A 21945-nucleotide genomic window follows, 5' to 3' on the forward strand; every position below is an offset into this window, starting at 1 on the left:
ACCGTATAAGACTTCCCACTGGGGTCTGCTTGTGCCTTTGGTTTGCATTGCTCTGTTTCCTGGAACCCTTTTCCTGGAATGAAAAGATCTTTAAAGAATAAAATCGCTACCAGGAAGGTCCTGAGCCCAGCTCTCTAAATGTCTCCCAGGGCCTCTGGATGAAGCTCCAGTTCCAAGCCAGCCCCCAGGGCCCCGCAGTGGAAGGTGACGCCTACTCCCCAGCCCCCTTTTTGCAGCTGTCCCCATCCCCCCTTGTCCCCTCCTTCCACACCCACCCCTCTGCCTCTGCCTCCTCTGTCTCCTGCCCTCTGGTCCTCCCCCATCCCGCCAGGCACTGTCCTTCCAGAATCCCTTAGAAGCAAACCTCCGCCACCATTCTCTCCCAAAGGCCCCTGCCCGCGGCCTGGCTCTCATTAGTTGTCTCCTGCCGCCCACCTCTGGCCACCAGGCACTGCGGCAGAACGCCTCCTTACTCTGACTGCTCTCCGTGGAGGAGCCCTGGACCTCGGGCACGGCGCCACCTCGGGGGCCTCCAAGCAAGCCTCCTCAGCTCGGCACCAGAAAGGCCCAGGGCTGCCAGGGGTCTGTCCCCTGCCACGTCCATGGCTAAGCCCCAAGCTTGGCTCTGAGCCATGAAGGCGCCTTGAAGGCAGCTGGGGCTCAGCTGGAAAGGGCAGGGGCGGGGGCCAGCCGCTGCCCTGCCTCCGAGCCGTAGCCCCGTACGGAGCACGCCAAGCCTGGCTCAGGTCGCCCACGGGGGGAAAGTGTTGCTTAGAGGCTGCTCCCCAAAGACAGAAGCTTCCTGAGGACGGAGTGAGCTCCCCACGCTGAGGGTCACCAAACGGCTCAGACCAGGGACCTCGGAGGCCCCCTCCGACACCACCCTTGCCTGCCTTTCTGACTGTCCCACTGGGAGCTGCCCACGGAACTCCCGCCTCCACCCCTTCTGCAGGGAATGGCCACTGTCTGCCGAACTCCTACTCATCCTCCAAAGCCCTGCTCTCGTCCTCTCCTCCACGGAGACCTCCCTGCACCCCACCCTTGATGTCACCTTTTGGGTCCTCCCCATCCCATTCCTCCTTGTCCTGGCGGTCCCTCCCTGAGGACAGAGGCCCCCATGCCAGCCCTGCACCCCTTCCTGGCCCTTGCACATGCCAGGGGTCTGCCCCTCCTCTCCTCGGAGGGCCCTGGGCTCCGTGCTCCTGCTGCTGGATTGTCTGGCATCTTCCGTGCCAGGAGTCTGGGCTGTGAAGGAGGCTATTTTTAGCCTCTGTTATCCCCGTAATTATCTTGTCTTTGTTTTGCCCTGGTGCTTCGTACATTTCTGCTGGAAAATGTTAGTCTGTCTCTCTGCACTCAGGAGAAATAGGGAGGAGGGGTACCTGCCCTGGAAGGAGGGTGTCAGGCCTGGTGGTCAGAGAACCTCCTCTGATCACTCTGGTCTGTCCGCTGTGGGAGACGCTGGCTCTACTTAACAAAGGCCAGGAGGGCCTTACAGGAAGTTCTGACACCTCCCAATCAGAGGGGACCGGGGGTCCCAGACGATGAGCCCCTCTCGTGCCCGCATAGCCTCAGAAACCACCTGGTGCGGGAGGTGCACCGGAACCATCTGTGCAATGACTTCTCACCAGTGACGATTCAGACCTGGTTTGGGGAGCAGGAGCGCTGCTCTCCTCTGATCCCTGGATGAAGCAAGGGCTTGTGGTCCTCTCAGACCCCCACATCCGCCGGAGCCCCGTGCTTGGAAAGAAGGAAAGCTGTGTTCCTGCTGCTCCGTGGAGTCTGTGAGGCGACCTCACCTGGGGTTTGCTCCTTTTAGCAAGTGTAGGAAAGCCCGTTGCTCTGCGGGGCTTCCCCAACGAGAACAGATGGGGCGTGGGCGCCCACACTGCAGGCTGGGGCTGGGATTCTAAGTCCTTCCTTGGGCTGGAGGTACCTATGGGAAGGGAACATGGAATGAGGCGACTCAGCCGGTGGTGGGGGGCAGGTGACACACCCAAGGATCTGGGGCCAGCACCCACCCAGGATTCCAGCTCCTGACCCCCAGACCACAATGCATCCCCTCAGATCTGACTCCTGAAGTTGTCTGGTAACCCTGCTCCTGAGGTACCCCTGGTACCCTCCTTTGGGCCCCCTTGGCAGGTCTTCAAGGCCCTTCACCTGCTCCACCCCATCCCCCCGCCGCCCTATGCAGACGCCACGCACTGCCTGGCGGCTTCGCTTGGTCACGCCCTCCCCCAGCCCACTGCTCCCACCACAGCTCCAATCCTTCCATCTTCTGCAGGCAGATGCCTGGGCTGCCTCCTCTAGGAAGCCCACTGTGATGCACGTTCTCATCCAGGTGAGCCCAGCAAATAAGTCACCTCTGACAAGCCACCCACATCACAGCCCTGCTCCGGTCCTGCCGGTCTTCCCACTGCAGGGACAGCAGAGGTCTCCCAGGCTGGCACTCCAGGCCCCCAAGACCAGCTAATCCCTCCTCCCCTCAGGATACCCCTCCCACACACCTGGCCTGGCCACCCCCATGACAGACTCAGTCACGTTGCATGAGCTTGTCCTCTTCCAGCAGTGCCGTTCTGCGGCCAGAGCTGGCCAGTGCGTTTGTGGGAGTGACGGGCAGAGGTGCCCTCAGCCCAGGGCTGGGCCATCCCTCCAAGATTATTTCTCCCTGAGTGCTCATTTTTTAAAGTTGTTGTTCTTTATTTAGTGTTTCTCTGCATTTCCACTCTTCTCCCCTCCCCCACCATCTAGGTGTTGCTATGGGAACCAGGCTGTGGTACCACAGCATCCTTGATGGACAGATTTCAGGGCACCTGTGTGTGTGCCTGTGTGTCTGTGGGTGTGCATGTGTGTGTGTGTGTGGAGCGTGTGTGTGTGCGTCTGGAGCGTGTGTGTGCGCATGTATGTGTGTGTCTGTAAGTGTATGTATGGTGGGCGGGGCTTCAGAAAGGTCCCTGAGGTTTCCTGATTGGGATCAGGAGGTCCAGAGAGGGGGAGGGGGTTATTAGACACCCCATTCTTGTGATTCTCCAGCATCCCCACCAAGGGCACAGCCCCGTCACTGCCACCCTCCCTTTCCTCATGGTTGCCTCCTCCTGGTTGTCACCATCCTGGCCCCGGTTGACATCAGCCTGGTCATCACTGTCTAGGAAGGCCACGGCAGCAGCTTCGCTCTGTCCCCACTGCCCTCGCTGAGGTCCCTCTCCTTTGGCCTCTGGGGGAGTTGGGCGGCCCTGGCTGAACCAGCTCTTTCCCTTTTGTGGCTTTGTGATGGTGCTGGGCCTGTCCCCCCTGCAGGCCATGGTCACGATCAGACTCAGTGCCGGGACGCTGGCCCGGCTCCCCACAGACTCACTGAGGACCAGTCCTTGCTGTTGCCTTGGCTCCCCTCCTCCCGCCTCCGTCTCCCCATCCCTGCCACGGCAGCACTGGCGGGGAGGGGAGGGGGCCTTTGTCAAATGGCCAGAGCCCCCCCGGGACACAGGCCACTGGACTCAGGGGAGCTGAGGGGAGAGGGGCTCCCAGCCAGGATGGGGGTGGGGGAAGCGGGGGTCGGTGCCCGCACTGCTGACAGCAGCCCCCGCCTGTCATCTGGCCTCCCGCCCACCTGGGAGCTCCGTGCCTGGAGTCCCGAAGAGCTGCGTGGGTGGGAGAGGAGAGCCGGCTGGGCAGGGCGGGGCTGGGCCTTGCTGAGCGGCTGCCTCAGTCCTCCCTTTACCCCGCCTCCCACCCCGCCCACCCAGCCAGTGGACGGGGTGCTCGGGGATGGAATGCAGGCCGCAGGGGCTGGTGGGGGTGCTGAAGAGCCAGCCAGTAGCCGGGGTCTCCTCCCACGGCAGGACTGTGCCGCCCTGTGACGTGCCATCAGCCATGTTCCCCCCACCAGCTCTGCACACCTGACAAGGGGCCATCCTGATCGCATCTGCCTGGAGGCTGGAATACTCCCTACACTGTGGAATATTTTGGATATACTGGGTTAAATAAAATGTGATTAAAATTAATTCATCTCTTTATTTTTTTGTGTGACTACTAGAAAATTTTAAATCACAGTTTCGGCCCACTCTATTTCTGTTTCTCGGTGCTGTCTGCCTCGCCCAGAGTGGGGAGGACAGGACCACCCCTGGGGCTGAGCTTCCTTCGAAAGGTGGGGATGGGTGGAGAGCAGGGCCGTCCAGGGGAGACCTCAGGGCAGTGGGGGGCACCTGGTTTGCTGATCCTGACTGCCCTGGGGGAGGGCTGAGTACTGGGGGGTCCCTGGAGTTCTGGCTTCCCCACCTGTCAACCTGGGGACCCCAGAGGGCTCCAGGCTCTGGGAAAGGCCCTGCCCAGGCTCCAAGGCGGCCAGGATCTCCGCGGGGGTGCCGTTCCAGAGCCCGAGGCCCTGAGCGGTTATTGCCAGTGAGTGACTGAGGACACCTTGGGGCTCCAGGCTGCAGCCAGGTCACCCCCTCTCCTGGCTTCCAGCGCCTGAGGCCAATTCCACACGGTCTGGCAGAGGTGTCCCTCCCAGATCGGACTGGGGTGTGGGGCTGGAGGGGAGTCTGGCAGCCTGGTGCCACCTCCCCGACCTGCACAGGGGGTGCCCAGCCCTGGCTCTGCCTGCAGGCCCGTCCTGTCACACCTGGCCCTCCCTCTCCGCACCCTCCTGCCTTCTGGACTCTGGCCGGCCTCCCCAGCGGCCCCTCCGCACTCAGGGCTCAGCTGTCCCTGGGGTCAGTCTCCCCGACCCAGGGGCTCCCAGCCATGGGGAGGGGTTTCTGGCCCCAAATGTACAGGGACTCTGCTCATAGGCACTTCAGCTCCCGGAGCTTGGGTTAAGGATGCAGATTCCAGAGCCTAGCCCGAGGCCAGCTCTACCAGAATCTTTTTGGGGCAGAAGGGCGGCATCTGAATTTCAGGCCCTGGGGGGGCTGCCCTGTCCCTTCCACATGGAGGAAACCACATGACCCCATGCCCAAGGCCTGGGCACCCTGATGGACAGTCTTGGCCGGTCTCTCCCCTGGGGTGGTGTGGCCCTTCTGTTCTTGCCCCAGGGCTTGGCCCAGAAGACCAGGAGGGGCTCAGCCAGGGATGCCTGTAGTCTCAGCCTGGATGGTGACCCCTTGGTCCAAAGAGGCGCCCCTGCACCTGAACAGGAGGGGTCTGGGAGGGGTCTCTGGGCCCAGCCCACAGAGTGGACCCTTGCTCATGACCTCCTCTGTCCCCAGGCCTTGGACACCAGGCCTGATGTGAGGGCTCTGCCACCTGCCCTGTGGGAAACTTCCTAACCCAGACGCCTGTCCCCAAGATGCCAGCTGTTCAGAGCACCCAGCCTCGGGCTGCCACGTCCCCAGTGCCCGGGCCCCAGCCCCACCCTCTGTCTGCAGGGACCACCTTCCACTGCACCAGAGAGGGTGGACCACCGTCCCAGGTGGCCTCTGCCTTCCATTGACTCAGAGCTACTTACATGTCAGCCGGTTGTAGAAAACCACCATCACACAGATAATCCTGGTCCACGGGACACACGTGACTCTTGCTGCATCTCTTTGTCAGTTCATTTCAGCATTTCTTCCTCCCTGTTTATGTGTGTTCCCTGGATTTTCCTTTGAACTGGTTGAAACATTTTCCTGGGTCCCTCACTGGTGAAGGAAATAACACCTTTGACACATGTGCATTTCATCGATGGCCAGAAAACCAGAGTATGGGCTTCCTTTCACCCACAGAGACCTGGCCCTATTTAACCTCAAGCTTCCCTGGTACCCCAACCTCAGGTGCCTCAGGCCTCCCTGGGGGGATCGCTCCTCTTTTCCTGGAGAGAATAAGTTAGGGTTGTTCCCAGGATGCAAGGCTGGCTCAATATTTGAAAATCAAGCAATGTAATCCACTATGTTAGCAAGCTAAAAAAAGAAAAGTCACATGATCATATCGATTGATACTGAAAAAATAGTTGAGAAAATTCAACAGTCAAGTCATGATAAAAACTCTCAGAAAAACAGGAAGAGAGGGGAATGCTCTCAACTTGATAAAGAGCATCAAAAAACCCCCCAAAACTGACAGCCAACCTCATGCCGCTGGGGTGAAAGGCTGAATGTTTTCCTCCTGTGATCAGGAATAAGGCAGGGATGTCTCTTTCTCCACTCTCATTCAACATAGTAGTGGAAGTTCTAGCCACTGGAATAAAGCAAGAAAAATAAATAAAAGGCATACACATTGAAAGGAAGAAACAAAATTGTTCCTGTTTGCAGATGACATGATTGTCTGTGTACAACATCCCAAGAAATCAACAGAAAAATCTCCTAAAGCTAGTAAGTGAGTTCAGCAAGGTTGCAGGATGCAAGATCAATGCACAAAAATCCACTGTATATTTCTATATATTAGCAACAAACCTCGCCCCCTGCAGCATTCATGTGCCTGGAGAGAGAGTAATGTTCCCCGGCCTTGGAGGTAACCAACCGACGGCTGGTGGAAGGGACTCCTATCGAGGAGGGCGGGGGATTGGCCACGAAAGTCCTCTTCAGGCCTAGGTTTAGGGAAGCTGAGGCAGCTTCTCCCAAAGTGAGCTGGTCCTTTCCAAGGCTGATAGGTGGGGACAATTCCAGCCTCAAAGAGGTGGCCAAGGAAAAGGTGAAGGAATCAAGTGACTGTCCAACCCTGGGAGATGGAGGCTGTGGGAGCCTGCCCCCAGAGGAAATACCCATCACATTCCCTCACACAGCTGTCACCTCACACGGTCACCAAGGTGGTCCTTGAAGGAGAAACAATGCCTGTCATCAGCTCTGACTCAGGCAAGGACTTGTGGGTTATGCGTGTGAAGCAAAAAAAGTCACTGCCCTAATATACTGCTAATGATCATGATGCCCTACCTGTGGCGTCTGGGACGTCCACTTTGCTCGTGCTGTGGCTGAGGTCGAGGGGGGCTGAGGATGTGACCCCAGAGTCCACACCCCTGGTGGGCGCCCAGCCCACAGGAAGTCCTCACACAGGGCACAGTCACTGACCCCGTGCCATAACATCTCTGTGGGGGGGGGGTTCTGGGGGCTCAGAGGTGACTTGAAGGGCTCAAGGTCAAATGGGGGGACGGGCCACACTGGCAAACTTAGTGTGGGGAAGGTGCTCCAGCAGCCACTTGGACGCTGTGCCCAGGGAGCAGGTGAGGACAGAGTCAGGTAGTGAAGTGGGAGAACAGGGGGTTTCTAAGGAATCATCACAAATAATAACATCTACCTCCACAGCTGCCTGCCCAACATCCACACCCATGTCCTTCCTCCCTGAAGCCCTGACTCTGTTTGAGGTGGCCATGTGGCCCTTCACAGAGCCCCTCCCCAGAATCTTTGGCCACGTGGCCATTTCTTGCCAATGAGGAATAAAAAGTCCCTGGGGAGAGCTTATACGAAAGCTCTTGTTTTCATCTGACACAGACCCTTTCACCCTTTTGGCTGCCTGGAGTGGTGATGTGATGGTTGGAGGCAAAACAGCAATACTGGAGGTAAGAGGTATTAAAAAATTTTTTTTTTTTTTTTTTTTTTTCATTTTAAGAAGGTAGAAGGAGGCAGGGTCTTTGTTGGGGCACAGAGCTTCCAAACCAGCCCTGGGCTGCCCACTCCAGACTTCTGATTATATGAGAAGACTATCCACTACCACTGGGTTGGGGTTAGCCCATGCCACACCCTCTGAGCTCATCTCTGACTTCTGCTACAGTGGGCAGCAGCACCTGTACAAGCTCATGGCTTTCCATTCAAGCCTCCCCCTTTCTTCCTCGCTCAAGGCTACCTCCAAAGAGCAGGGCTGGACCTGCAGGCCTGGCCGGGAAGTGCAGAGGAGTCGAGACCTTCAGAGGCCGCCTGCACTCACGCGGGCAGCAGTGGGTGGACAGATGGGCCGCTCTCCTCTGAGTGCCCAGTTGACCGCAGCCCCCAGCTCCCGTCCCCTGTCAGCTTTCTGTCCTTAACTGATGAGGAGCCAGCTCCAGGGCCAGTGGTCCTGCCCGAGCAGACGGCTTGGGGCTGGTCTGCGGCTGGAAGGCAGGTCCGGCTCCCGACCACTGACACTCGTGCAGTGGGTACTGGGGAGGTGGCGGGGTGGGGCTGAGGCTGGCCAGGCTGTCAGGGCGGGCTACTGGGGCCCACATGACACACCTGGGCTCACCTGGAAGTGCTGGAGACCCTGAGGGGTAGGGGAGGTCTTGGTGCAGCTGCTTTAGCAAGGGCAGTCGGGCCATCTGGGGGCTGCCGATGGCCAAGGCCTACTGGGAGAGCAGCTGCCTGAGGGGAGGCCCGGGGCTGAAGGAGGCTGACCCTGGCCCTTCGGACTCGGCCAGGCTGGGATGCCCACATCTTGCGTGGCAGAGGCCGGGGCTGGGGACGAGAAGGCTTGGCCCACCCAAAGGGCACTTAAGGAGCCTGTGCCTGGCTCCGCCTCCTGTGGACACAGGTCAGAGGATGGGACTCCGCAGCAGGAAGAGGCAGCAGGATGGACGCTCATCCCCAGAGAGAGCAGAGCCCGGAGGCTGGACGTGCCCTGGAGCGCGTGAGCCAGGGAAAGCGCACACACTCACGCACGTGCGATCCCATACCGTCCTGCGCTGCCAGGGCAGCATGGCTTCTTACAGATCGTCCCGTCCAGCCTCCACCTCTCAGAGGGTGCCCGACTGCGAGTTAATCACTTCCAGCCCCCTGCTTCCGTGGAGGAAGGAGAGCAGGCTTTGCCAGCAGACACAGCGCCCGCCCCTCGGCTGGAGATGGGCAGCCGGGCAGCGTCCAGTCCTCCACGATGCCTCCTGGGAGCAGGGTCTACGGGGGGGGGTGACACACAGGCCGTGGCTGCTCCTGCTCCAGCCTCCAGGGTGCTGGAGGAGGTCTCCCCCGCCCACTCCAGGTCCCCGGGCTCTGGGCAGGCGAGGCCTGGCCCCGGGCGTCTGCTCTGGAGCCTGGACCGAGCGGAACAGCTGGGAGGACGGTGCTTGGTCAGCACAGATAGCAGGAGGCCCAGGGGCTCTGGGGTTCTGGGCCAAGGGCTCCTGGTGTGGCCAGAGCGGGGCCTCCCCACCGCGTCCACTCCTCGTGAGCCAGACTTGCTCCAGAGCCGAGTCCCCGCCTCGGTGTCAGGCCTGGCCACGGCCGGCCATGCACAAACCAGCTCTGCCGCGTCCTTTTGCTCATCCACCGGTCCGTCCTCCCACTCATTCGTTCAACAAACACTCATTGCGCATCACAATGTGCCAAGAAAGTAAGACATGGAGTCCTTTATTCCAAGCTTCTTCGAACCTCCTGTGCGGCGGACACAGTCTCTGCCACCACGTGGCTGCGCGTGGAGGGGCGGGTGGGACCACCCGAAGGGGAGGATGGCCGAGCTCTGAGAGCATCATCTCCTTCGACTCCGTTTAAATTTATTTATTTTATTTATTTGTTATTTTTGGCTGTGTTGGGTCTTCATTGCTGCACATGGGCTTTCTCTAATTGCGGCGAGCGGGGGCTACTCTTCATTGCGGTGCCTGGGCTTCTCATTGCAGTGGCTTCTCTTGTTTCGGAGCACGGGCTGTAGGCACACGGGCTCAGTAGTTGTGGCACGCAGGCTCAGTAGTTGTGGCTCGCGGGCTCTAGAGCGCAGGCTCAGTAGTTGTGGCGCACGGGCTTAGTTGCTCCGTGGCATGTGGGATCTTCCCAGCCCAGGGCTCGAAGCTGTGTCCCCTGCATTGGCAGACGGATTCTTAACCACTGCGCCACCAGGGAAGCCCTTGACTCCGTTTAATTCTCATGTGCCAATGGCAGATGAAGACACGGGCTCAGAGGGAGGGCTTGCCCAGGGCCCTGCAGCCCAAAGGGACAGAGCTGCACCTCTTCCCAGCCACCCTCTACCTCCCGGGGTCAGCCCCTCGGACTCTGCTCCCCACCCGCCCCTTCCCAGGCCTCCTTCCTGCCGCCACCCACCTGGGACAGCATCCTGGGCTGGGAGGCACCTGAGAGGTCCTCCTCGGCCTGCCCCAGGGCACAGCTCCCACCCCCCAGCGTGGGAGCCGCTGACCTCACCACTGACACCAGCCGCGTGCATCGCGGGCCGCACCCTCCGACTTCTTCACCGGGGAACCCCATTTACCGGGAACAGGCACAGACGCTCGTGCCGTATCCTGAGTTACCCAGCTGGTGAACCATGGGACTGGCCGGGGTGACCCCAGCATCCAGCTTTAGAGCCGAGAACCTGGTGGGGCTCTTTCCAGTGGGCTCTGGGCGGCAGATGAGGCCCATGCAGGGCACCAGGCGGACGGCACCCCTTCTCCACCTCCTGCCCGCTTACTCCTTTGCTTCTCCCCTCCCCAACTTGGCCAGGATCCCCCTTTTTCTACTGGGCTTCTGTCAGCTGGCCTGTGTGGAGACCCGCCGGGACCCTGCAGGTGGAAGAGGGAGGCAAGGATAGGCCGGCGCTGTGGTCCATCCTCAGGGTGGACCCCCTTGGCCGGCGAGCGACTGCAGGTGAGTGGGCTCTGTGGGCCGTAGCTGACCGGCCTCGGTCCCGGGACCAGAAGCTGGCTGTGATGTCAGGCTGGGGCACCTGCAGCAGCTAAACCACTGGTGGCCATCGGTGGCAGCTAGACCAGGAGCCCCGCGAGACAGCAGTCCCTCCCCCACTGTGCTCGGGGGGCCACCCCAGTGCCTGGCCTGTGCTGGGCACTCATTTGACATTTACCAGGTGAAGGGAGGGAGGGAGACAGGAGTGGAGGGAGGACAGTAAACCCTTCTCCAAAACAGGCTTCAATCTGGCCGTGTGGCTCCCCTTCGTAGATCCCACCCGCTCCTCCCCGGTCCTGGGGTTGAGGCCTTGGCCCGGCTCCTGCGAGGCCTCTGGTGCCCGTGCTCGTCTCTGCCTGGAACCCGCGCGCCCGGGCCCTCCAACCTGTGCTTGCCGGCTCCTTCCCATTCCTGCCCAAACGCCACCATCTCAGACACCATTTTCCCATTTACCAAACCCGAGGACAGCGGCTGCATCTCTCCTCGCCCCTTCGCCCCTCCCTCACCCCGACCGCACCTGACAGAGACTCAGGGCCTGTGGTCCTCTCTGATTTCGTATTTCTATCCTATTTCTATCAGAGGTGTTTCTCTGCCCAGGGCTGTCCCTGTGCTTTATAAATAAATGCTCAGTTAATCTTCATCACAACCATCACAAATAGCAGGTGCTATTTTACAGGTGGGGAAACAGAGGCACAGAGGGGCTCAGTAACCTGCCCAAGGCCACACAGCCTGTAGTGGAGGAGCAGATCTGAGCCTGAGCTCGGAGCAGGAGGGGCCCTGTGGGACTGGACCACAGCTGGGACCACCACAGGAGGAGCCAGCCCAGGCCCGGGCTGCTCGGCCGTGAGCACCTTGATGTCTCCCATTCCCCACGTCCCAGGTCCCTCCCCAGCACCAGTTGGAATGTCTCTGCCCAGCCTGGCCTCCCCCTCCCGCCCTGACCTGGGCCCCCTCCTGCCCTTGGGCGTCTGGGAGGAGAGTCAGGAAGAAAGGGGTGGGAAGGAGGGAGGGGTGGGAGGGGGGAAGCTGGCGGGGGGCGGGGGGGGGCCCTGGGGAGACAGACGCAGGAGCAGCCGGGGCTGGCATGGGCCGGAGCCCGGCTGGAGGAGGCGTGTTAGCAGCGCTGCCCGGAGGTGGGAGAGTCCTGGAGTCTGGTGGGGCCCCTCGACGCCACGTGCTCTCTGCTGGCCTGGGCCACGGGGACGCTCAGAGAGACCTCAGAGTGACTGGCCGAATCGAGCGGAAGGAAGCAAGGCGGCTGGGTGGCACCAGCCTGGCTCGGCCTCTACCTGGCCGCCCTGCTGGCTGGCCTTCTCCATCGGGCCGCCCCTTGGTTGTCCCACATGACTTTCCTCAAACCAAAGCCCCATTGCCACTGCTGCTCTGAAACCCCAGAAGGCTCCCTCCTGCCAAAGACAGAACCTAAATCCCAAGCCCTACATTTTAATAGGACACCAACCCACTCCCCCTGCCACGTGGGCCGTGTGACCCCCCCCCACAAGGCACCTCCTTGCACACCCCAACATCCCCCCACCCCAACCCTGGGACTTGCCTCTGCTCCCCTCCCACCTGCCCTGAGACCCGCTGGGTTTTCCCAGCTCCACACCTTTTTGTGCCATTCCCTCTGCTGCGATTCCTCTTCTTTCCTCAACATCTGGCAAACTCTTATGTATGTTTCAAGCCCCAGCTCAAATGCCCCTTCCTCTGCAAGGCCTGACCTGAACTTCCCAGGCAGAAATGGACTGTTTCCACCGAGCACCTGTCTTTTTGAGCGGCTGTCCGTTTATGACTCTGTCTCCCTACCAGGCTGTGAGCCCCTGGGGGCACAGACTGCCTTGGTCACATCTTTTTCTTCCTTTTCCAAGCTGACGGAAGACAGTACATTCTGGGTGCTCAATTATATGTTGAATAAATGAATGAGTCAGATGGTGACAGCCTGTCATGGGGAGCCGTGGGCTGCAGCGGGACTCAGAAGAGCCTGTGTCGTTCCCATCCTGTCTCCCCAGCGAGATGGGATCCATCTGAGACTTGAGTTTCGTGCAGCCTCCGCCATCCTGCCCAGCCCTGCCCCAGCCCCATGTGAACTGTGGGCAGCAGGGAGCAAAGTCATCACGTAAGATGTGCCAGTCACCAACCACCAGCACAGCGTGTGCCTTGGGCAGAGCCGGCCCCTCGAGGACGGAGCAGGTTGGACTCCAGGCCCCCAGCCTCTGTGAGGGTGATCGCGCCCCGCGCTGCTCTCCCCAGTGGTAATCCAGATTTCTACACGCCAGACTCTGGGCTTTCCAGCTCTTGTGGTGACCGGTGCACACTGAGGGGTCAGAGCCGAGTTCCGGGCGACAGGGGGCACGCAGGGGGTGGGCAGCCCTCCTCCAGCACCCGTACACTTCGGTCTGTCTTCGCCCCTCCTCTGGCCCCCAGCCCCGTGGGGCACCGGGGGGATAGAGCCTCTTCTCTGGGAACACTCGGGCCACCCCAGCTTCGCCCTTGCAAGGGTGCCGGTACCTCCTGCCCGGCTCACTCACAAGTGCTTGAACTCCGGCAGCCGCAGGGGGGCTTTTCCCCCACCCCGAAGCCTGCTTGTCCCCTGCTGTCATGTTCACCTCTGGATTCCACCAGTGCAGCGTCCGTAACACCCTCCCCCCACGCCCCCGCCACTGGGCGGGTTGCACCACCTCCCAGGTATTTGCACCCTCCGCCCTCCAGCCACACGCAGCTCCTCTCCTCATGCCATTTCCCCAAGAGTGCCCGGGGTCCTCTGTCCCTCTCCTGCCTCCCCCAGAAGCCTTCCCAGGCTGTGCGGGCTCTGTGTCCGCCCCATGGCAAGGGCCATACCCAGCTTGCTCGGACCTCTGGATCCTTTGTCCCTGGTCCCCAGACCAGAGCACACTGGCAACACCACAGGCACCTGAGCTCTCCTAAGAATCGCCTTTTAAGCCCTGGTCACCCACTAATGTCTGACCCCAACTGCAATGGACCCTGTCACCTCTATCCCAGGGTCCCTGAGCCTCCATTTCCTCACCTCCTCAGGCCCAGCCTCAGGCCTCTGTTTCCCCATCTCCCCTCTCTTCCTCCTCCCAGGACCCCTCCATCCAGGCAGGTTGAGGGCTCGGGGCAGAGCTCTCTGGGGGAAGGGCAGACGTGGCCTTCTCCCTGGCCTTGGAAGGGGGACTGTTCTGAGCAGGGCCTGGGGGCTCGGAGCCCCTCAGGGCTGTGCCAGGCGGCAGGGCCCTGGGTGGAGACTTGGCAGGTGACACTTCCTAACTCTCCTCCAGGAAAGGGTCGTGTTGCTTCTGCCTCAGTGACCCCCTCTGCTCAGCACTAGGGCTGTACCCCTTGGTGTAGAACCCTCTGCGCTGAACCTGCCACTGGGCAACTTGCTTTGCCCTAAAAGGGGCTGCTCCCACCCCCCACCTGCCATTGTGCTCAGAGCTTCGAAACAGAGGTCCTCAGTGCCCACATATCACCAGGGCCCTCAGCTCAGCCCCTCCCCCTCAGCGGCCTCTGTTGCCATGGAAATGGCACCAGACTCCAGGAGCCCCACGGATGGAGGTGCTGATTCAGATCTGGGGCCTCTGAGGACCATGCATCCTCCAGGGTCACATAGCCCCAGCGTGGCTTGGTGGGTCCAGCTCCACCCCGCTGGGATCTGAGGGGTATCAGGGGTCTTTACAGGTCCCCCCGTTACACACCGCCAGGGCCCATTCTGGCACCTCTTCCAGTGCAAATGGTCATGCCGCAAGTCCAAAGGGTTTGCAGGGACCGGGAGACCCCCGGGTGTCCCCCCAGTGCCCCAGAGCCTGGACGGGGCTGTGTCAGTGTCGTCTGTCCTCCCCCAAATACCCACAGAGGTCAGAGCGACCCTGTGGGCCCTCGTCTGGGAGCAATGGGCAGGGCTGAAGCTTTCAAAATGTCCCCACGTTGCTGCCACTCCCAGGGAACCTGATGCTGTGGGCCCTCCCTCTATACCGGCTTTCTGGCTGCAGGGAGACTGGCCCACAGATTGAGGCTTCCGGTCAGCTGCCTGCGCGCCCCCGCTCTCCCCGAGCCCCGGGGTCCACCTCTCCAAGGTGCTGTTGGCATGGGGGCACTTACGGTAGAAACCCCCGCAAGTGATCGTCTTGTGGGGTTGCCCCCTGGGTTCCTCGGGGACCTTGCTGGTGGCTGCGGGGCCCCGAGAGCCGGGGTCACTCTTCTCGGCTCCCTTCTTCGTCCACCCACCTCCCCAAGCCTCAAGCCACCTGTGGGCCCACCCCAGTCCAGCCCTCTGTCGGCGGGTGGGCGGGGGCCCTGTTTTATCTCAACGGTGTGTGGCTCTGAGGTTTCCTCAGCCCCAGGAATCGGAGAGCCACGCTGCCGGGCAGAGATTCCCTCCAAAGCATCCCAGACGCCAGTTGGAAACCTGCGACCCCCTCTCTGAATGGGCAGAGGGTCCCGGAGGAGTTATCCCTTCAGACTGTTACGAGGAAGGCGACAGGGCACAGACCCTGCTGCGGAGCTGCCCTGTGCCGGGGTGTGGGGCAGGGAGGAGGAGGTGTTGGGGGGCCCAGGCAGGGATGGGCTGCTCCCCAGAGTCCCCGCCCCAGGAGGGAGGAAGCAGCTGGTGTAGCCACGCCCCCAGCTGCCCTCCTGGGTGTGACCGGTGGAGGTGCCAGTCTTGCGGGGAGCATTAGCCGGGTCTGGCCAGGTTCCTGCTCTCCTGGGGGCTGAGAGCCAAGGCTGAGGTCAGGGAGGCAAGGGAGGGACCACACACTCTGGAAGGACCCAGGGAGCCCAAACCCATGGAATGAACGCAGGCGGGCAGCACCCAGTGCTGGCGGTGGGGACATGAGCCCGGCCCTTCCTGCTGGCTGGCGGGAGTGGGCGCGGGGCTCCGGGAAGAGGAGCCTGGGGCGGCAGGGCCTGTCCTCGGGCCGCCACCGTCTCAGGGAACTGTCTGTGTCCGGATCGGGTCCTTCTGGGCCCCAGAGAAGCAAATTCAGGGCCACGCACCTGGAGGACACCTCACCTGTCACTGGGAGCGGTTGGAGGACGGAATTCTTAGGCAGGGTGGCCGCTGGGAAGCAGGAACCGTGGCTTCAGGAGCCCTGGGACAGGACTCGACTCACAGAGGGGTCTCTCGGGAGGTACCCACCCCACCCATGCCAGCGCCCTCCCCCCCCCCGCCGCCCGCCCCCTTCTGGGCTCCCAGCATCCCCAGGCCCCCCACCGCCAGCTGCCCCTTCGGCTGCTTTGCTCAGAGAGTGACACCTGTCTGCCACCACTGGCGACGTTGACCGTGACCTTGGTCTGCCCACTTTAGTTGTCGTCAGTGGGCCCTCCTGACCGCCAAACGACCTTGAGAACCTGCACACACTGCTCCTGGTCGGGGCTGCTGGGTCTTGGGACCATGTGGCCTGTTTCTGCCCCCACCCTGTGAACTCATAAAAGTCCTCAAAACCTCCCGCCTTGGCCGTCATCAGCCGGGCTTTCTCAGAGAATACCTTCCTCGCTGCTCTGCTGGCCGCCAGCATCAAGCGGAAGTCCCAGCCACGGGGACCCAGGCCACCCTGCAGGGTCCTGAGTGACCTCGGGCCCAGCCTCCTCCTCTCAGATGTCCACAGGGTGGGCAGCACGTTTACCAGCGGCCAGAGGGGCTGGGGTCCTGCCCCCTCCAACCTCTCCTGCCACACCAGCCCCTCTGCAGCCTGAGCCCCCCATCGAGTCTGGAGACCTGAGCCCTCTCCATCTTCTCAGGGCCCTTAAGGCTGCCAGGCCCTCTGGACCCCAGAGCTGGGCAGAGCCCCGTGCCAGCTCCCCCTCCGGCCCCCCGCCCAGCCCGTCCCCAGGACCTAAGTTAGTGTCTGCTGACTTTTTTCTTTTTTTGCTTAAACCTCACGTCATTTTTGGTCTTAAATAAGTATTTTTTTTTTCTCATAAGGGTAATCCATTCTCATTGCAGACAAGTTGGAATTTGAAAAGTGTACAGGAAAAAAAAATTACCCCAATCCCAACACCCAGAGATAACTCTTAATTTTAAATTAGAATCATATGGTTTTTTCACTCCACGTGGGATCCTGAGCAATTTCCCACCTCATTAATCTTCAGAAATATGATTTTTAACCACTGCCTGTTCTTCCTGTATTTTTGAACATGCATGGCTATTTTAAACCAGAGAAGAATCCTTGAGTAGTGAATTTTGTATGCATTTCTCATTCATTCCATTGATTAAATTCCCAGAAGTGGGATTCTCAGCCAACTAGTGTGTGCTCCTGGGGGGGTCTTATCAGAGACTCCCCTCTGGGGGAGGTTGTTGCCTTTTATAACCTTTTAAACAATCTTTACATTTGAATAACATCTTCTGTAAGTGATTTCCTTGCTTGCCTGGAACTCATTTCTGAGTCCAGGGCTGAGTCCTTCTCCAGGCACCTGACCCACGTGTTTGGGGATACTCTTCCCTGCTGGGAACGTAAAGCTTCAAGGAGACAGATTGAAGGCACACCCTAAAGGGGGATAAAGGGAACCCCAGGCTTGGAAGGATGGGGAGGACGGGTGGGGAGGGTGCCACACACGGGGCAGCAGGGCAGGAATGTTCCAGGCATTAGCACAGCTTGTGCAAAGGCCCCGTGGCAGTGGGAGTGGCAGGGCTGAGTGCAAGAACGGAAAAGAAGGCCTTTGTGGCCTTTGGGGGAGGGCCCTGGGGGCCAGCAGTGGCCAAGGCGGCAGGATGGGCAGGGTCCATGGGGCTGGGGTGGTTGCTTCGCTTTGACAGCAGAGGGACGCAGGTGGAAGAGGCGGAGGAACATGTCGGGTGGGGGCAGTGAGGCAGTAGGAGCTCGAGGCGCCCATGCTCTCCCCTCTGCCATCTGCTTTACCAGCGGACCTCTGCTCTCTGGCCATATTATCCTCTTTGGGGTTCAGTTACCCTGGGCCACCCTAACATTACCTCCTTGGGTTCACTGTCTCCTTTGCTGACTTTGGTCTTACCTCCTCAGACTCTTGCCCACTGTCACTTCCACCCCAGGCATGGAATGGATGACAAGGGCCTTTCCGTCCTCCATGAAGGCGGTTTGGGGGACCAGTTTGCAGAAGTGGGGGTTCAACCTCCGGAGAAAACTGTCTCCTCTAAATAGGGCAACAGTCCCCCAGCCAAACCAATAGCCGGTGTGCTGGTCACGAGGGTCTTTGTGGGGGCGAGCGCTTCTGTGGGCGTGGCTGCTGAGGGGGCACCGCTAAGAGTCACACGAGAGTGGGGACTGCTGGGTGGGCAACAGGGCCCAGGGAGGAGCGGACGCTGCCACTGAGGGGGAACGGCCAGCTCAGGGGCGGTGGGGAGAGAGGATGAGGGTGGGGCAGGGCCTGGCACCTGGTGGGGCTTGGAGTGTGACCCCGGAAAAGACAGGGCCCTGGAGGGTCTGGACAGGAAGGGGGGCCAGAGGTGTGGGTTCGGAGGGTGGGGCTGGGAGGCGGGGAGAGAGGTGGGAGGGGAGGGAGAGCTGTGAGGCTGGCAGGAGTCCTGAGATGCAGGTTGGGCGCATTGAACTGGGGGTCCCAGGGACCAGGGTGGGTCCCTCCTCCCACCCCCAGCCGCATGAGGATGTCTCTCTTCACACTGGTTCATCTTTGTCTCGCTGACAAGAAAGAGCCTCTCTCCTGGTTTCAGTTTGTGTTTCTTTCCTCACTGGTGAGGGGACTCCCTTTTGGTTTAATTACTGGCCTGTAGGATTTCTTCTGGAAGCCTTCTCTCCATCCCCTTTGCCTGAGTTTGAAATGATGGTGCAAATCCTTACCAGCTGACTGATAGGAGCCTTTAATAGATTGATAGTAACCCTTTGTTATAGATGTCACAAATATGTTTTCAGTGTTTAACCAGTAAACACTGAATATAATGCTTGCTTGGGCCCCAAGTTCACGTCGCCAGCTCTACAAGTTCCTTCCCTTTGGTTTCTGCCTTTGCGCCATATTCAGAAAGCCTTTCTCTACCCCAGGATTCAGAGATACACACCCCTCGGTCTCCTCTGTACGTTCACGGTTGCAGCTCGGAAGTTCAGCTATCAGGACGGTCTGCTGTTTACTTGGGTGCGAGGAACAGGGTTGGGATCCAGGTTAACTGGGGCCCCAAATGATTAGCAATTCCTTGGCACCCCCTTCTCCCCTTCATCGGAGGTTCTGAGTTCCTGCCCTGCGCCGTGTCCCCCTTTCCCGGACTGGGTGCTGGTTCGGCACCGCGCCTCCTGATTGAGTCTCAGCATCCGGGGAGGCGTGTACCCTCCGAGTGCTGTGTTTTCAGAGTTTCCTGGCTACATTCACAGCAGATGCCTCGTGCACCAAGCAGCCGGGCTGCTGCGACGTGGGGGCCCAGCTGGAGCTGGAGCCGGAAGGCCTGGCTCCTCCTCGGTGTCCCCAGCACTGCCTCTCCGCTCCTCTGGGCCCTGCCGACCACTCAGGCAGGTGACTCTGCACAAGCCCCTGAGCGGCAGCCCGCCGCTCGTCAACAAGATCAGGACCAGGTCAGCCGTGGAGAGGAGCCTGGTGTCGGAGTCCATCCTCTGCTGCGTCCAGCAGCACGGCCAGGCGGGCCTCTGAGAGAGGCCCGTGCCACCGAGGAGGCGCACACCCCACCCTCTGCCGCTGAGGGGGGGGTCTTCCGGGGCCTCAGGGTCCACTCCGCCCCTTGGCTATCACCGGCCTCTGTCGTCCCTGAAGCCCCTGACCTCCTGGCACATGCAGGGGAAGGTTCCCCAAGGTAGGAGGGAGTCAGGGCACGAGTGGAGGGCAGGTGGGCACACAACCCCACACGTCGGTGCCCGTCAGCCGGGCGAGGGCCTGGGCGCCACCTGGAGCCAGCTCTACCTGCCCCCGGGACCCTGGGGGCCCCCGACGACTGGGCGGCACTGGCCCACCTCTGCAGGACGCAGGAGACTCCCCAGCTCGGGCCTCCTGTGACTGCTCTCAGCCTGATGTGAGGGGACGCCGCCCGTGCTCCGGCCCTCCGTCCAGCGTGAAGGCCTGGGCTGCCGCCGGACTTCATTCCTGTTCCAGATTCTCTGGGAGTCTGGGGCTGATGGACAGACAGGACCAATGGGGAGGGATCACAGCAGGGCACGTGTGCTTACAGAGGGGGTCGGGCTCCAAGCATAGCTCGGCTCTGCCTCAGGGGCCGGGAACCTGGCTGACGGCTGACCCATGCACAGGACATCTGGCTCGGGGTGGGGAGAGCCGTCCAGCCGTGGGCACAGCCTGTGCAAAGGCCGTGAGGCTCGAGACAGCAGCACAGAAGGGTGGGGAGCTCTCTCGGGAGATACTGCAGGGCCAGGCCGGTCTCACCAGCCGTATTAAGGGATAGGCCTCTGTCCTACGGGCAGCTGGCTGCTGGGGGTCAGCAGGGGTGGGCACGGCCGGAATCCACTTAGAATGAGTGCCCGGGGGGCTGCTGGAGGAGTAGCATCCTGGGCCTCGCCTTACCCGCTCTGGGAACAAGTTGTGTGTTCTTTGCCTGCCCAGGGGTGACTGCTGTCCCCGCAGATTCCCAGTGGACTTGGCCTCCAGGTCCCTGACCCGGTCCTCGCGGGGCCTGTCTGCCCTGTGCACTCTGGGCTCCGTCCCGCCAGCCTCGGGGGCGGGGGGCCGAGCACTGTGTGCTGCCTGCAGCTCATCAGGAAGAAGGTTCTAGATGCCAGCATCCAGGAGCTCCTGGGGCCCTTGAACCTGGACTTCAAGTCGCCTTTGGAGAAGGCCGGTGCCCAGGCGGGGCTGCCAGGGCTTCCCACGGATGCGGCTCGGAGACCCCGGGGGGCTGTGACTGCACAGACCACCCCCCGTTCCCAAATGCCAAGCCCGGCCCGGAAAGTGCTGGAAAGGCAAGGGGAGGCTTTGCTCATACCTTGGCTGCTCCAGGACACCCAGACCCAACTGGCGGGGCAGGCAAGGGGGCCAGGCCTGCGGACACTCGGGCCTCAGGGGCGCCAGCCTCCCCGCACACTAGGCACTGGCTCCAGGCCTGCCGGACCTGCTCCGGGCCTGGGGGTACAGTAGTGTCTGCCCCCTGGGCCTTACCCTCTCGCATGGAGACACATGGTGATGTCAGCCCCGTTCGAGTCGTGTTGCCCAACACAGAAAGTACAAATTTTCATTAAGAGGAAAATAAAGAAGATTCTAGAAGGTTCCGAGTTCAGTCTGCACACCCACCTGAAGCGTGATTGGGGTGCAGAGGGCCTGGCTCTGCCCGGGGCCCCTGACATGAGCAGCCTGGGAGGGCCGTTGTTGCCAAGCGCTGGGCACAGAGTGGGGGGAGGGCACCGCCTCCAGCCCCGCACCGCCGGCTGCTCTCCCCGCCCCAGGCCTTCCTCTTCCGCTTGTACGGGCTGATCCTCAGAGAGAGCGCCGGCGAGGAGCTGCGAGGAGACACCTGACCGAGCTCCTCGAGCTGTCCCACCGGTCGTGCTGCCATCGGGAGGTGGGTCGGAGGCCTGTGCCACCCCAGCCCCTTGGGCTCCCTCAGTCCCGCGGGGCCCGAGCCCGCCTCCTGCGCACCTTGCTGCTTCACAGCCGATGGCCCTGCCACCCTTCCCACAGGGACTCTGCGACTCTCACAGCACCCCAGCCCTTTGTCAATAAACCCGGGGCCACTGGAGCAGGCGCTGACCTGCAGTGCCGGTGGGGACTGCCCGGGGCGTGTCCTGGCTCCGTCCTGGCCTGGAGGGCCCACCGAGGCGCAGGCCCTTGAGGGCGAGCAGGGCGCCCCTGCCCGTCTGCTTGTCAGACACTGGACGGGCGCGGGCTGGGCCCTTAGGAGGGGCGGGCGGGCTACAGGGCGCTGCCCCCTGGGACAGGATCATGGGGTCCTCTGGCCACAGGGCGTCGCGCTGGCCGTCGGTGTGACGTCAACCTCGCACGTGGAGCAGGTGTGGGCCATGCTGGAGCACCTGGGCCACACCAGGTTCCTGAGGTCTGCCCCCGTGTCCCCGGACAGCCAGGTAGAGAGGGTGGCGTGGGGGCGGGAAGGGCGGGGGCCTGGAGAGCGTCCCAGGCCACTGGTGCCCTCTGAGCCTCGGTTTGCTCACTGGAACCAGCGGGGTTGCTCTGTGCAGGCCACCTCCCTGAGGGGCTGCGGTGAGGGGCTCAGACCTCCTCCGTTCTCGCGGGGGCCGGCAGACGTGAGCCTCGTCCCCAGGACCCCACCCGCGGGCTCCCGAGCCTCTGTCGGGGCTGACGGTCAGGGGCCGGGGGGCCCACCCTGACCTTGGGCTGTGCGTGCGGCCCAGGACTGTGTCCACACGGTGCACCTGACCTGGGGGGCCGCGCTGAGCGGCTCTGCCCCCTGGGTGCCTCGCCCGGAGAGCAGATGAGCCAGGCCGCTCAGAGGAGGTGGTCTGCCCTGAGGGGCTGTGGTCCAGCAGGGCGGGGGGCGCCGGGGGCCCTTCTCTGAGCCCGAAGCCCCGCTGCCGACCGCGCTCCCCGCCGCAGCAGCTGGACCCCGACATGC

General features: G+C 61.6%; 1 long non-coding RNA gene across 1 annotated transcript in view; it reads right to left on the reverse strand.

Moving 5' to 3' along the window:
• LOC309614984 overlaps window positions 1-21945 on the reverse strand; it is a 51710-nt gene that overhangs the window by 22643 nt on the left and 7122 nt on the right. The window lies entirely within an intron of this gene.

The sequence above is a fragment of the Balaenoptera borealis genome (assembly GCF_965194805.1).
Source record: "Balaenoptera borealis genome assembly, chromosome: 17".
NCBI classification, from domain to species: domain Eukaryota; kingdom Metazoa; phylum Chordata; class Mammalia; order Artiodactyla; family Balaenopteridae; genus Balaenoptera; species Balaenoptera borealis.